The sequence below is a fragment of the Cryptomeria japonica genome, chromosome 6 (genome assembly GCF_030272615.1).
Source record: "Cryptomeria japonica chromosome 6, Sugi_1.0, whole genome shotgun sequence".
Taxonomy (NCBI): domain Eukaryota; kingdom Viridiplantae; phylum Streptophyta; class Pinopsida; order Cupressales; family Cupressaceae; genus Cryptomeria; species Cryptomeria japonica.
The window spans coordinates 673,704,717-673,721,199 of NC_081410.1; positions in this window are offsets into that span (position 1 = coordinate 673,704,717).

The window sequence follows — 16,483 nt, forward strand, 5'->3', positions numbered from 1 at the left end:
TACAAGGATTAGGACCAATTAGGCCTCCCAACCAGGCTTCTAGGGCTCCCTCTCACAAACAATGCAAAAAAAACCCTAACTCCCAAAATGGACTACCATTCAATTGGCAAGGGCTCAAATATTTTCTAGGTTTTGGGCCTCCAAGTGGTCATATAGTGCCTAGGGCGAATTTTGGGGTTTTAAAGGGTTTTGAGAGGGTTTTGTGGTCTGCCTGGGTCATAGTGAAGGTTTTGTGTGTTAGCCACCTTTTTTAGATTGGTGGAGGCTCCTCCTTCACACCAATGATTCTTCTAACACTCCTCTACACCTCCTCCAAAGGATGTACTCTCCTCTGTCCAACCTTGCTCTCCAAGACCTTTGCAATTTAACCTCTCCTAACCGGGCACTGTCCAGTCTCACCTAGGAGTGGGGCTTTGCTTGGTATTCCTGCATTTTTAAGGGCCCTTCTTGTTTTTTAGTATGGTACAAGGTCTACACTCTCATTCCCCATGGTTTCATGGTGTTTCCACAACATGGAATGGAGTTAAGACTTCATTTACACAATCTTGTCGAAAACTGGATAGTAAGAAGACAGTTTACAAACTATTTACAAACTCACTCAATCTACAAGTAAAAACCTACACTAATTGCTTGAAATGAAAGTATTTAGAACATGAAAGACAAACCACACAGATTTGGATGTATCTCAATCCATTAACTTGCTTGTTTCCTTCATTCAAACTGACTGGTAACAATTTTACAGTCTCAGTCTGATATTTTTGCTAGGGCTGTACAATGTCTGACATCCAACCCTTTCATTTAGGGTTTTCAAGTAATTATACTACCTATACCTTGGTTTGTGTTCCCAAACTATGGTTTTCCATGCTAACCTAAAGAACTTGACATCATGGTGGAAAAGTTGCTTGACAACTTTTAAAAGTTGTCATGCAACTTTTGCAACTTTTGAGCAACTTTTCTAATGTTGTTTTTTATTATTCCTAGACCCACAATAGGCCAACCTAAGAATACCACCATGATATGAAGGACCCCTAAACACCTCCAGGACGCACATACCCTTCATTTTCAAGAAAATCACAATCTTGACTTATGACCTCTAAGATCTCCTCTAGGACCCTAACTAGGACCTATGAGCACATGACTCATTATTCTATGTATAATGGCTTCTAAAGAAGCATAACACCAACAAAATAGAGAAAGAGAAAGAGTTTGGAAGGGTTCTCCTACATCATACTCCCCCTCTGCACAAAACTTAAGAAATAGAAGAAGAGATGAGAGTCGGGTCTATTCCAAGTGCCTTGAACCCGCTCTCCTCCACCCATGTAGCTTCAAATACTGGTTGATCTGCCCATTTCACTAAGTGCTCCATGTAGACCTAGTGTCTAGTTGACATCTTCACCCTTGATTCCAATATCTCCTCTACATTAGGCTTCTTCACCTGTGGTAAGACATTAACATCAAGGTCCTGCAGTACCTTGGCTTGGTTCTCAGTCTGCCCTGCTATCTCACCCTTATACATGATCAGGTCAGCTACATTAAAGACTAGTGATATAGCTAAATCTAAAGGAAAGTCAACTTTGTAGGCATTCTTACCATATTGCAATAGGATTCTACAAGGTCCTACCCTTCTCATCTGCAGTTTGGTAGGCTTACCTCCTTGCATCCTAGCTTTACTCAAATGGACCATCACATAGTCACCCACCTTGAACTGAACTTCTCTCTTCTCATCCACTTTGGCTTTTAGTTTTTGAGTGGATTCAAGGATGGCCTTCTTAACTTTCTCCTGAACTTCCTTGATGGTTTGAGTGAAGTCTTCTGCTTTCCCACTCTTCATTTCCAAACTACCAAGGTCTCTCAACTCACATACTCCTCTTGGATGTCTGCCATAGAAAACCTCAAAAGGACTTCTACCAATGGTTCTATTTACACTGTCATTATATGCATACTCTACTTGAGAAATTATTAGGTCCCATGTTTGGCCATACTCCTTAGTTAAACACCTAAACAAGTTACCTAACACCCTATTGATGACTTTAGTCTGCCCATCTGTTTGTGGATGGTAAGATGAGCTAAATGACAATATGGTTCCTAGTCTCCTCCATAATGTTTGCCAAAAATGACCCATGAAATTTCTATCCCTATCTAAAACAATGCTTAAAGGGAGTCCATGAATCCTAACAATCTCTTTGAAGAAGAGATGTGCAACATAACTTGCATCATGTGTAGTCTTACATAGGATAAAATGACTCATCTTAGAAAATATATCTACTACCACATAGATGTTGTCCATACCTATTTTTGTCTTGGGAAGTCCTACTACAAAGTCCATGCTTATACATTCCCAAGGTCTGTTTGGGACCTGTAATGGTTGATATAAACCAGCATTACTTGATCCACCTTTGGCTTTTTAGCATACACCACACTGTTCTACATATCTTTTCACATCCCTCGGCAACTTAGGCCAATAATAGTACCTCTGTACTAAATCCAAGGTTTTGTTGACTCCAAACTGTCCACTTAAACTGCCATTATGTTTTTCTTGGATGAGGCTCTCCCTCATGGATTCCCTTGGTACACACAACTGGTTACCCTAGAACAAGAGACCATTTTGGAGAGTGTAATCTACATACTCACCATGGAAATAGTTCTCAAACTCTTTGCAAACCTTGTAAGCTGTTGAGAAGTCTTCATCTCCTTCATAGAGGTCTTTGAAACCTTCTATTCCTATGCTCTACAACTGTAACTCTTGAATTGTTACCAACTTCCTGCTTAATGCATTTGCCACCCTGTTAAGCTACCCCTTCTTATGCTTGATGGTGAAGGTGAAGGATTGGAGGTATTCCATCCATTTTAGATGCCTATTGCTTAGCTTCTCTTGAGTGTTTATGTAACTCAATGCCTGATTGTCTGTGGACACTACAAATTCTTTTGGAAGTAGGTAATCCCTCTATTTCTTAAGAGACTGCACTAATGCATACAACTCTAGGTCATAGGCTGAGTACTTCTTCGTCGCTTCATTAAGATTCTCACTGAAAAATGCCACAGGTCTTCCCTCTTGACTCAACACACCACCTACTACAATTCCACTTGCATCACACTCCAAAGTGAATAGCTTATCAAACGTAGGTAGGAGAAGGATAGGTTTTGTGGTTACTTCCTGGTTCAACAATTGAAATGCTTTGTTTTCCTGCTCAGTCCATTCAAACTTATTTTTAAGACCTCCTTTGATGGTGTCAAGGATTGGTGCACATATACCACTGAAATTCCTCACAAATTTCCTATAGAATTGAGCTAATCCATGGAAACTTCTAACCTCAGTCCCTGTTTTAGGTGTAGGCCAATTCAATATTGCCTCCACTTTGCTTGGATCCATCTTCAAGGTTCCCTTAGACACCACAAATCCTAAGTAAACCAGCTCTTGCTTCAAGAATTCACACTTCTCTAGGTTGATGGATAATTTCTCCTCATGCAACCTTTCTAAAACTAACCTCAAATGCTCAAGGTGCTCTTCCTTGGTTCTGCTATAGATGAGAATGTCATCTAGGTACACTACCACAAATCTGCCTATGAAATCCTTCAACACCTCATTCATCAACCTCATGAAGGTGCTTGGAGCATTAGTAAGCTCAAATGGCATCACAAGCCACTCATACAATCCATTTGTGGTTTTAAAAGTAGTCTTCAACTCATCACCCTCCTTAATTCTTATCTAGTGATAACCACTTTTAAGGTCTAGCTTGGTAAAATACATAGCCCCTCCTAAACAGTCCATCAAATCCTCTATCCTAGGAATAGGAAACCTATACCTTATTGTAATCCTACTAGTTGCTCTTGAGTCAGTGCAAAGTCTCCACTTACCTCCTTTTTTTGATGCTAGCACTACCAGGACTACACATGGGCTGATGCTCTTCTTAATTAGTCCTTGTTCCAATAACTCCTGCACTTGCCTTGCTACTTCCTTATTCTGATTAGGTGTGAGCTTATATGTAACCTTGTTAGGTAAGGATGCACCAGGAACAAAGTCTATTTGATGACTTATAGACCTTCTCGGTGGGAGTGTTGCAGGTCCTCCATCACTCACTATATCCTTATACTCTTGCAACATGTGCTTCACCTCCTTGGGTATTTCTACCTACAACTTGACTGCTTTCTCCTTTGGCTTCACAAAGATGGCACACTTCACTATCTCCTCCTCATGTAGCAAACTCAAGAATTATTTACCAGTAGTCATTAAAACACTAGGTGTTTTTGAAGTGCCCTCTTCATCCTCTGTCAAAGATGGAATCTTGAAGGTCTTGTTGTCCTTCTTAAAGGATATGGAGTTCTCCTCTCCATCATAGATCACCTTCCTATCAAATTTCCAGGGTCTTCCTAGCAATAAGTGGCATGCATCCATAGGCAACACATCACAAAGGATCTTGTCCTTGTATCCTCCAATAGAAAACTCTACCCAAGTCTGCTCATTAACTAGCACACTCTGTCCTTTGTTCAACCAAGTCACTTTGTAAGGATTGGTGTGGGGTATTCTTGTGAGTTTCAACTTCCTAACTGCCTCTTTTGAGATGATGTTGTCAGTTGAGCCTGTATCAACTATCACCTTGCACACTTTACCAAGAACTTTGCATCTCACCCTGAACAATGCTCTCCTATGTTTGGGTTCCTCCTTAACCGGCTGTCTGATCAAAATCCTATTGAACATCAGATTCTCACCAACTTCTGATTCAATCTGGTCCACATCCAGTGTCTTGCTACTTGATGATTCTTCTTGTGCATAAACAACCCTCTTTCCACTGTTTGATGAGGTAGGCTTGTCAGGGCATCTATATGTCGGGTGTCCCAATTGTCCACAATTGTAACACTTCATAGTTGCAAAATAGGAGTTACCTCTGCCGGTACCTCTACCCCTATTTGGACCACCTTGTGCACCTCTTCCTCTAGAATGTTCTCCTTTGAGATTGGTTTCACTACCATTCTCAGTCAACTTAGCTTCTCCTTGGTTTCTCTGCTCATTTTCTTTGCTTTGGTAACCACCTCGATGATTCACTTGGTCTCTACCTCTACCTCTACCCCTATTATTGGAGTCTCCTTTCCTTTTGTTGCTCTCTTCTACCTTGACAGCAAGCTGATTGCATTTTTGAATAGTAGTAGGAGTCCATAGGTTTATCTCCTCCTGAATGTTCCACTTTAGGCCGCTTAGATACCTAGCCACCTTAATAGATTCATCTTCTTGAACCTTTGATCTAAGACATAGTTTTTGAAACTCTTCGGTGTAGGAAGTTACATCAAGATCTTTTTGCTTTAATCCTTGTCACTTCTTATGAAGTTGGACTTCATAATCCTCTGGTAAGTAGTTCTCCTTAATCTTACTCACCATAGCTTTCCAATTTGCAATAGGTAGCTTCCCCATGCTAACCCTTTCTTCTTGCAGGTACTTCCACCATGTCAAAGTTGCTCCCCTTAATCTTGATTTGGCAACTTTAACCTTCTATGCCTCTATCACTCCTTCACACTCAAAGTGGTTTTCCATGCCCTCAATCCATTCCATAACAGTGTCTATGTCCATTCTTCCACTGAAATGTGGCAATCCTTCAAAGGCTTTGGTGTTCAAAGCCTTAATAACCTTCACAAAAGGTTCTTCATTGAACAAGGGATCTAGTTCAGGAATTATGTCATCTATGTCTATAGTTCTCTTGCTTTTACCCTTGGTGTCTTTATCCCAAGGTTCATGTGTTCTCTGATCCACCACTTCCAGCAGTTTATCCCTTATCTCACTCATTGCTGCTTCAAGGAGTCTATTCTTCTCCTTCTACTCTTCTACCTCTCTAGCTAGCTTTGCATTAGTAAACATTTTGCTCTCCCCTACTGATTCACCAATATATAGAGACATACACAATCCAACAAGTCTTTCACTTGCTCTGAGACCAATCTAAAGGGATGGGGTTTGGGATAGACTAGCCTAGTCTATGCTCCTAGATCCTTTCCTTGGATCACCTGGTGTTCTCCTCACACCCTAGGGTCTCTAGGACTCCCTTTGCTTGAGGAGTCCCATGACCTTGCCCAATCCACCCACAAATAAGTTGCTATGTTGTTGCTAAGGTCTCACCTACTCATGAGACTCAAAACCCCTTACTATGGCTAATAAGGGCTAAGGCCTGTTCCTCACTTTCCAAAGTCTTAGCAAGGTTAAATCAGGTCTTAAACCATGTTTTACATCCCTCCATGTGCCCCCAAGAAGTTGCTACCTTCATCCTTTCTACCGATTTCACTATTTTGTGTTTTTGCTTACAAAACAGGGCTACAAGGATTAGGACCAATTAGGCCTCCTAACCGGTCTTCTAGGGCTCCCTCTCACAAACGATGCACAAACAACCCTAACTCCCAAAATGGACTACCATTCAATTGGAAAGGGGTCAAATATTTTCTAGGTTTTGGGCCTCCAAGTGGTCGTAGAGTGCCTAGGGCAAATTTTGGGGTTTTTAAGGGTTTTGTGGTCTGCCTGGGTCACAGTGAAGGTTTTGTGTGTTAACCACCTTGTTTGGATTGGTGGAGGCTCCTCCTTCACACCAATGATGCTTCTAACACTCCTCTACACCTCCTCCAAAGGATGTACTCTCCTCTATCAAACCTTGCTCTCCAAGACCTCTGCAATTTAACCTCTCCTAACCGAGCACTGTCCAGTCTCGCCTAGGAGTGGGGCTTTGCTTGGTCTTCATGCATTTTAAAGGGCCCTGCTTGTTTTATAGTATGGTACAAGGTCTGCACTCTCATTCCCCATGGTTTCATGGTTTTTCCACAATGGGGAATGGAGTTAAGACTTCACTTACACAATCCTGCCCAAAACTGGACAGTAAGAAGATAGTTTACAAACTATTTACAAACTCACTCAATATGCAAGTAAAAACCCTCACTAATTGCTTGAAATGAAAGTATTTACAACATGAAAGACAAACCACATAGTTTTGGATGTATCTCAATCCATTAACTTTCTTGTTTCCTTCATTCAAACTGACTGGTAACAGTTTTATAGTCTCAGTCTGATATTTTTGCTAGGGTCGTATAATGTCTAACATCCAACCCTTTCATTTAGGGTTTTCAAGTACTTATACTACCTATACCTTGGTTTGTGTGCCCAAACTAGGGTTTTCCATGCTAACCTAAAGAACTTGACATCATGGTGGAAAATTTGCTTGACAACTTTTAAAAGTTGTCATGCAACTTTTGAGCAACTTTTCCAGTGTTGCTTTTTATGGCTCCTAGACCCACAATAGGCCAACCTAAGGATACCACCATGATATGAAGGACCCCTAAACACCTCCAGGACACACATACCCTTCATTTTCAAGAAAATCACAATCTTGACTTATGACCCCTAAGATCTCCTCTAGGACCCTAACTAGGACCTATGAGCACATGGCTCATTATTTTATGTACAATGGCTTCTAAAGAAGCATAACACCAACAAAACAAAGAAAGAGAAAGAGTTTGGAAGGGTTCTCCTACACCACATTCCCATCATGCCTTGTTATTGATCTACCTAAGATTGGTTAGCCATTCATAATAAACCTTCCTTTTCACCCCTTTCCATCCATAATAAATCAGTTCCTATTTGTGGCTAAGGAAAATGCTACGTCTAGTGACGGTTGTGGAACTGAGAGCATCACATGTTTTGAGGAGTACAGTTTCTTCCAACTTTCTTTAGTCTATCCATGCATAATCCGCAATAAGGGTTCACTTTCTCTGCAATAAAGTATCAGTTGCATGGATTCAATCAGTTTCATATGAGACACAATAGCAACTATGGGCTTCAAAAAATCAAATCTTTCAACAGACTCAGACAACATATGGTTCAATGCTATCTATCATTTCTATGAAATTAAACATTATGACCACAATCAAATAGACTTATACAAGTGACAAGAGACACTAAAACTTGAGGACTACAGTGGATGTTTGTGTCAAGTCTTGGTTTTCTTTTGATTTTATCCTTTTGGTGACATGTCTTTTAGCTTTTCCAGGATGTCTCTGACTAGAGATTCTATCTCCAGGATGTCTTTGACTAGAAAGGCGAGGATGGGGTATCGTCACCTATTTTTCTTTTGATGTCTGTGGATTGTCTCTTAGTAATGCTATGACTTGTCCAAGGATATGAGGACACTATGAGTCTAGTGTGAACTCGGGAATTCTTTGTTTGTGACTATCTTATCTCCATGCAAATAGGTACAATGACTTTCTGGGTCAAACATATACCTTGATTGTCATAACCTATTTTTCCATAATAAAGCTCAATGATGATAATGCGCAAGAAGCTCTTTCACTTTCATATCTTCTATCTTTCATCCCCCTTTCTTCATTGACTTCCATCATCCTTCTTGAGTTCGTGTAGCCCACTATCACATGATTGAGTATAATGACACACCAAAAATATTTGCATTTCATGTAGTTGCACCTGCATTACCACATATTAAGCATTTCATACATACATATAGGTATCACAATTGCATCACATCCTGCACACAACACATATTACCACATTCTACAATTTTATTTGCATTATCATATTCATTTGCATTTCATACATTCACATTTGCATCATACATAACATATTAAAAACATCAAAGAACAAAAATATTGCATTTGATCATGTACATATTTGCATCCATAACATAAAAATCACATAGAAACATACATAATGAAACATACATCATAGAGGTACACATGCATATAGCTTCCGCAAAGATGAATCATCTCATATATATATATATATATATAATCATAAGTGTCATGATACAATGATGTCAAAATCATATGGCTACAATCACCCGAAGGTGTCTACATCATCATACAAAATGGTACAAAATTGATACATACAGATCCCTCTACGGCTATGATGAACTCCCTCCCTTGGAGCCGCCTGGCCTCAATAGAGTCTGAGCCCTAGAAGGACCCACCCCGAGATCATCTCTCCTATCCTCTCTATCTGGTGGTGGTGGAGGACCCATAACCCCACCGCTGGATGCATGTCTCCTCTGACTCCCTCTAGTAGCCATCGTTGTCCGTGATGGTCTGCAGAAGCTCCTAGCCCGCGGCTCTAGTGGCACTGCCCCATAGTATAGGTCTCGGCAATAGCCTATCTCCTCCCCTGCCTGTAGAACATAGGCATATCCAGCCCTTGTGTCCTCTATCGCCTGCCTCCCAGCCCTCAGTGTTGTCTCAGCCCTCAGTGTAGCACTAGATAGCCTGATCTCGTTCCTGCTCAGTGTCCCTGACCTATCTCCTGAGTCGATCCCTCTCCCTCTCTAGCTCCTGGATCTCATCTGCCTGTCCCTGACAGATCTCCCTCGACTCAAATATCTCAGCCTCCTCCTCCTCGACCCCCTATTCCTGTGGCTCTACCTATAACTCCCCCTATACTGGTGGTTGTTCCTGTGCTTGTGCCTTTGCCTATGCTTGTACCTATACCTGCCTCTATCCCTTTCCCTACACCTGTCTAGGACCCTGTGCTACTGGCACCTGTAATGGCAATCCACCACAACCCCTCACCACTTGAGCCTATCTCTCCTCCCCACCCTCTCTCTGTGGAGCCACTCTCCTCTCTCCAACTGTACCCCACCTCCTCCATCGGCCTCTACCTCCACCATCTCCATCATCATCCTCATCCCCTCTGCCATCTCCATCTATCAGCTCTCTTAGATCTCTTAGGCGTCGAAATGGATGCTCTGCCCAATATGCAGTATACTTTGCATCCATCCCTACATCCTCAATCTCTGACCACATATCCCATGGAAAGGGAACCATCTCCACCAGCTGCATCACTGCCTGATCATATGACAATAGTGGCCCAAAGTGTGCCTGGTCTCGCACTGTCCGTGCATACATACTGGAACCCCGTGGCATCCACTGGATCTTGCCAAACTACCTACATACCCTATCTACCAACTACCTCTCCAGTACCTAGGGCGTTCACCCAATCAGATAATAGCTCCTAAAGGTATAGGGTAGCTCCACTACATCATCCTCCCATTGTTCGCACTCGTGGTACGACCTCCATATCATAGTGTCAATCTCATCAAGCACTCACCGCCAGTACTCCAACCTGCCAATCCGTGGCTGTGAGGTAATCATATCATATAGATGAATAAAACTGTGTCCATGACCCCAGCCTCTGAAATGTATCAGCCGTGTGACTAGCAGATGCTCATATGCCCATACCTGCAACAATGTAACTCTGCAGCCCAATCCTACGGATCCATGGTAAACAAACTGATGGAGCTCATAATACAAATGCACCAGCATGCACAGTCCCTAGGTATATCTAGTATGTTGTGTAACTAGTGTCTCCAAGGTGCTCCCCCAGCCCACAGCCAACCCTCGTGTCACCCTGTCCAAACACAGGAACCCACTGATCACTCCTCCTACCACTGCTGGTAGCACCAGTCCTGTCACTGTCGTCGTGTCCCAAGCTGCATGTCCAGCCCTCATGTCTAGTCCCAGATCCCAGAACACTCATCTTAGGGCCTCCTTGTCTCCATCTTGATCGTAGGGTATTAGCTCCCCATCAATCGATATCCTCAGTATCCTATATACATCCTTTAAGGTAACTGTTATCTCACCCATAGGCAAATGAAAAGTGCATGTCTCTGAATGCCACCTCTTAGTTAGCGCAGTCAATAATCCCATGTTCACCCAAAACTCAAGCACATACAAAATGAATCTCAATCCCATAACCTCCATGGCAGCTCGGTCCTCAAATGTCAGCTCTGGTCATAACCTCTGAGTTGATGGGAATCTCTCCCATGACTCCAGCATAGGTAAGTACTCCTGTAGTCAAGCAAATCAATCATGTCAGTCAAGGTGACACTCATTGTTCATCACAAAGTGTTGCTTCTATCCTAGTGACACTCACTGTTCATCACAAAGTGTTGCTATTTATCCTAGTGGTACTCCCTATTCATCATAAAGTACTACGTTTTAGCACTCCCTATTCATCACAAAGTGCTGCTCATATTTGTACTCCCTGTTCATCACAAAGTGCTGCTCCTATTGGTACTCCATGTTCATCACAAAGTACTATGTCTTGGTACTCCCTATTCATCACAAAGTGCCTTGATCTATCCTATCCTAGGGCCACTGCTTGAGTGTATCCTCTTGAGTAGTTTCCTAATTGGCAACATATGTTCTATCATAGAATTGTCAATCCTAGCCCTATCTGCTATCCTAGTCTTCCCCAAAGGACCTGTTTGAGTGTATCCTCTCAATAGCTTATCCAATCGACAACGTATGTTCATCACAAAACTTCCAATTTTCCCTAGAAGACATAAATGCACATTTTTGACATAAATGCACCTTCATGACACAAACGCACCTGGCACAAACATAGATGTGCCTAGCCAACCTAGACACGCCTGGCACCAATGTAGACACGCCTGCACGTTTTTGACATTTTTTGACATTATCCTATAGCACATTTATTGCACTACCTAAGATGCATTAATGACATCAATTAATGTGACAAAGTACAAGGAGGTTTTGTGGTACTCACCGGCTCTCCTGCATCTGTTGGCCTCTGAAATCGGCAAATGTAATCAAATCTATGCACCAATGCCATCGCTGTTGACTGCTGCTACTCTATTCTCTCTCTGCACTCTGATCTCTTGGATGTGTGGATGACAATGAGGATGTATTCCCCTCGTGGCCTATTTTATAGATTGCTCTAGCCCTAGTCCTAGCCCTCGTCTCCCAAGTCAATCTTCTTTATCCTGTAACTCTGTCACTTTATTTGGTCAGTCCATTCTAGCCTTTATTTCTTATGGAGAGATTACCTGCCATCTTTTCAGACATTTTCATCCAATCTCTCAAGGGCGCATATCATTCCCATCTTGGGGCAACTTTGTATCAGTTCATCTTATCTTCTTTGAAACAACACAACAAGCTATATTTTCTCAAAGAGGGGCAAAATGTAGACACCTAAAATTGTCTAGTCTAATTAAATAAATATCTATATTTATTTAATTATTTTAACCTAATTCTTCTATTAATTAAATAAATCTTTATTTATTTAATTAATTCATTTATCCTCTTCTAGCCTTATTTCTCATTTAAATAAATACATTTATTTATTTAAATTATCCTTTTTACTAAATTAAATAAATATCTTATTTATTTAATTGATCCCACTTCTTCTATTAATTAAATAAATCTTTATTTATTTAATTAATTCATTAACCTTTTCTACCCATGACACATGTCATTCATCTCTTAATTCCTACACTACCTACCCTTTCATTATTTTCTTATTTTCTCTACCTACCCTCTAATCATAGCTGACCATTTATCTTTTACACCTCTCCATCTTATCCCTCCATTTCTTATAGTGTCTTCTATATAAGGAGACGCTTCCTTCATTATCAACCCTATGCACCCCAATAATCAATGGACTACACTATGCCTTTGCACTTTCATATGCGATCCTACTTGCAACCACCCTTCTGTTCTTTGTTGAGCTCTTGTGCACATAAAAATCTGAGAGAAAATATATCAAGCAAGATCAATGGAGATAGGAAGAATGGAGATCCAAACCCTAATGGACATGTGATGGTATAATCTTTGTGATTTCGTTTGATTTACATTATCTTAGGTAATCTTCATATGTTATGGTGGATCTTTGTTGTTGTTAGGCTAGGGTTTAGTGGTTGAATTCATTTAGTCTTTCAACATTGTTTTTATCCATTTTCACCGTATACACCTATAACCATAGTAGCCATTAAACCATTGAGTCCTTAATGTTATTAACAGAAAAAGAATGCCCATCAGAGGTTGATGAGGTTAAAGTGGTTACTGTCTCCTTAGATATTCGCCTCAGCTTAGACACTTCACCAGTTGACCAAAAACCAATCATGGCTTGAATAGCCTCCTTGGTTATAGTGTGTATTCTTTCCAAATACATATTCTCACCATGAACACGACTCAAAATGATTCGGATATGTTCCTCTTTAAAATCCTCAAGAAAATAAGTTGCATTATGAAAACCTCTCATAAACCCTAATATATTCAAGTTGAACCTTTCTGCTCTTATCACAAAGGGATTTCAACTGAGAATAAATTGACAATGATCCTAAATTTTCAATTTTATAGTGAATGTGGCTAGACGAATCTCCTTTTACAATGACTTCATCAAGAACTTGAGATAAATAATTATAGGACACAATTCGCTCTGATTCTACAACCTCCATAGGTTCTGATGTGATCATTAACCTCTCTACTTTCTTAGATGATGAAGTAATTTCAGATAAACTACATTTGAAGCAGGATTCACAAAGAAATATCTCAATTTACACGCGCTGACTCAGTTACTGGTTGATTTCTTAAATGCACACCAATTTAGCCTTCACCAACTTTCGAATCAGCTTCAATCGCACAAATCACGGTATGAATTCAACTAAAACCAGCTAGCAATTCTCTCTTCACTCTGCAAGTGCTCAATAATTCTCTATCGAATGTATTTAGGGTAAAAATAACAAAGTAAAACTTGCTTTTATCCTTTTGTACCTACTGCATTAAATGCTCGACCACTAGGACATGCGATGTCTAGGATTTAAGAAAGGTGAATCCTTTGGATCTGGACAAGGCAATGCAAAACCTAATTAGAAGAAGAGCAAGAATCCTCTAGTAAGACAACCTAATGCCCATAAATTTAATGGTAGATGATTTAATTGCAATAAGTTTGGTCATATGGTGAATCAATGTAGAAGTAGGATGAATAATGAAATGAACAACATGAATAATGTTCCTACCTTTATCAGTCAGTGTTGTATATATGTATATATACATATATATATATATATACATGTATATATGTATATATATGTATATACATATATATACATGTATACATGTATATATATGTATGTATATATGTGTATAATATATATAATATTATATATAATATATATAATACATATAATATAAAATATTATATATACTATTTATAATATTATAAAATAGTATATACTATATATAATATTATATATAAATTTTTTTTGTAAAAAGTAAAATAAAAAAAATATTTTAAAAAATTTGCAAACAAGGGATTATGGCACCCCCATGGCGGTGTCGTGGCCTCCATAGGACTACGGCACCCCCATGGGGGATGTCGCATCCCCCATGGAATGCGACACCCCTATGGGGATGTCACAACCCTTTGAAAATAGAAAACAATAAAATAAAATAAGTAAATAGCTGCCATTTTTCTGTAGATCTCATTTTTTCCGCCATTTTTTCTACAGATCTCTTTTCTTTTGGATCTATACCTGGATGCCTGTGAAAACAAAATAAAACAAAAAAAGAGACACATTAGATCTAGGGTTGTCTTTGAGAAAAGGAAATAAGAGGAAAACCAAACGATTCATACGAAATAAAAAGAAAACTACAACTAATAAGAGGAAAACAAGAATATTCAAACTGCAAACAAAACCCTAGAAAGAGGGCAAGCAACCTACAAACAAAATTCGAAATTTTTTTGTAAAAAAACAATCTCCAATGGACTTTGCATGAGCAAAAATTTACCATGACTCTCTTTTTAGATCAATCCCTCTTCAAAACCCCAATCATGTCTCCAAGGAGAGGAATGTTGCTATAACCTACAAAAAATAAGTTAGGGTTTGAACTCCTTTCCCTTTTTATTGTTTGATTTTAAGTTTCTTTGTAGCCCTAGAATCCAACAATGGAGATTGAATTCATCCTATGGATGAGATTCAATGCACATCCCATTAGTGGGAAAATTGTTAAAAGCATAATGTATTTGAAACAAATAAAATGTAACCTTTGAGACAATTATATATAAATTAAATATGTATGAATGTGTATATATGTTTATTTAACTAATATATATATATATATATATTAGTTAAATATACATATATATTTAATTAATAATTATTAATTAAATATATATGTATATTTAACTAATATGTGTATATATATATATTAGTTAAATAAACATATATACACATTCATACATATTTAATTTATATATATAATTGTCAAATATTCAAATTGCAAACAAAACCCTAGAAAGAGGGCAAGCAACCTGCAAACAAAATCCGAAAAAAATTTGTGTAAAAACAATCTCCAATGGACTTTGCATGAGCAAAAATTTACCATGACTCTCTTTTTAGATCAATCCCTCTTCAAAACCCCAATCATGTCTCCAAGGAGAGGAATGTTGCTATAACCTGCAAAAATTAAGTCAGGGTTTGAACTCCTTTCCCTTTTTATTGTTTGATTTTAACTTTCTTTGCAGCCCTACAATCCAACAATGGAGATTGAATTCATCCTATGGATGAGATTCAATGCACATCCCATTAGTGGGAAAATTGTTAAAAGCATAATGTATTTGAAACAAATAAAATGTAATCTTTGAGACAATTATATATAAATTAAATATGTATGAATGTGTATATATGTTTATTTAACTAATATATATATATACACATATTAGTTAAATATACATATATATTAATTAAATATATATATGTATATTTAACTAATATGTGTATATATATATATTAGTTAAATAAACATATATACACATTCATACATATTTAATTTATATATATAATTGTCGAATATTCAAACTGCAAACAAAATCTGAAATTTTTTTTTAAAAAAACAATCTCCAATGGACTTTGCATGAGCAAAAATTTACCATGACTCTCTTTTTAGATCAATCCCTCTTCAAAACCCCAATCATGTCTCCAAGGAGAGGAATGTTGCTATAACCTGCAAAAATTAAGTTAAGGTTTGAACTCCTTTCCCTTTTTATTGTTTGATTTTAAGTTTCTTTATAGCCCTAGAATCCAACAACGGAGATTGAATTCATCCTATGGATGAGATTCAATGCACATCCCATTAGTGGGAAAATTGTTAAAAGCATAATGTATTTGAAACAAATAAAATGTAACCTTTGAGACAATTATATATATAAATTAAATATGTATGAATGTGTATATATATGTTTATTTAACTAATATATATACACATATTAGTTAAATATACATATATATTTAATTAATATATATTAATTAAATATACATATATATTTACATTATATATATATGTATATATATATATATGTATATATGTATATATATATATATTAATATGCCATTGAATAAAAAACTCTCAATGCTTTTATAAAACTAAAATAAAAAATAAAAATTTTAAAAAGTTTGTACAGCCTCAGTTTGCTTAGTGGTACAGAACTTGTTCTCTTAAAAGAGAGGTCACAAGTTCAAATCCCCAAAGGGGGGTAAGGTATGTACAAAAAAATTATCAAAACAATTTTCTGATGAAAGTTCATTGAAATTTTGATGAACTTTAGTCAGAAATGTTCGTCGGAAACTTTGTCGAAATTCTGATGAACGTCATGCATAAATTGAAAAAAGTTAAAAGGAATCCAACAAAACAACAAATTCATTCACTTTCATTG